Genomic DNA, 602 nt, shown 5'->3' on the forward strand with positions numbered 1-602 from the left:
TTTCTGAAAAACATCATACTGATTTCCAAAGCAGCTGTACAAGTTTGCACTCCCACCAGCAAAGGAGGAGTGTTCCCTTTACCCCACATCCTCTCCAGCATAAAGCTGTCCTCAGAGTTTTTGATCTTGGCCATTCTTACAGGTATAAAATGGAATCTCAAAGTTATTTTGATTGCATATCTCTTATGGCTAAGGTTGTTGAGCATTCCCTTAAGTGTCTTTCAGCCATTTTAGATTCCTCTCTTGAGAGTTCTCTGTTTAGATGTGTACCCCATTTTTTGTTAGATTATTTGTTCTTTTGAAGTTAATTTTCTTGAGGTCATTGTATGTTTTGGTGATCAGTCCTCTGTCTGATGTGGGTTTGGTGAAGATCTTTTCCCACGCTATAAGCTGCTGTTTTGTCTTGTTGACCATGTCCTTTGCTTTGCAAAAGTTTCTCAATTTCACGAGGTCCCATTTATTAATTGTTGCTCTCAGGGTTGGTACTTCTGCAGTTATATTTAGGAAGTGGTCTCCTGTGCCAATGCATGCAAGTATACTTCCCACTTTCTCTGCTGTGAGGTTCAGTGCGATTAGTTTTATGTTGAGGTCTTTGATCATTT

The sequence above is a fragment of the Chionomys nivalis genome, chromosome 12, assembly GCF_950005125.1.
Source record: "Chionomys nivalis chromosome 12, mChiNiv1.1, whole genome shotgun sequence".
Classification (NCBI taxonomy): Eukaryota; Metazoa; Chordata; class Mammalia; order Rodentia; family Cricetidae; genus Chionomys; species Chionomys nivalis.